The sequence below is a fragment of the Penaeus monodon genome, chromosome 22, assembly GCF_015228065.2.
Source record: "Penaeus monodon isolate SGIC_2016 chromosome 22, NSTDA_Pmon_1, whole genome shotgun sequence".
Classification (NCBI taxonomy): Eukaryota; Metazoa; Arthropoda; class Malacostraca; order Decapoda; family Penaeidae; genus Penaeus; species Penaeus monodon.
Genome location: NC_051407.1, coordinates 3,001,249 through 3,001,510, shown reverse-complemented (window position 1 = coordinate 3,001,510; position 262 = coordinate 3,001,249). Strand labels below are relative to the sequence as shown.

Sequence of the window (262 nt, the reverse complement as noted above, 5' to 3'; positions counted from 1 at the left end):
GGCTAGTATACATACAAAAAAAGTCAGCTGCGAAAGCGGATGTTTTGCCTCAGACTTTAACAGCGTTAAGGCGTGTTTGCAGCCTCGTCCATTATGGTCTAACCTAATTTCAAATGTACAATAAAGCGAGGCATCAAAAGCCGGGATTAGACGTCACTGCTTCATCTGGCGCGCGAGAGGAGATCCTGATTTAGAAATGAAGGTAATTGAAAGCACTGAAACATTGGAAACATGTCTGTAAAGGTGAGCGGAGAGAAGGCGA

At 44.3% G+C, this 262-nt stretch overlaps 1 protein-coding gene across 1 annotated transcript in view; it reads right to left on the bottom strand.

The window, feature by feature from the left end:
• Positions 1-262, bottom strand: part of LOC119587469 — a gene marked incomplete at its 5' end in the record, with an annotated part of 2,592 nt that overhangs the window by 1,487 nt on the left and 843 nt on the right.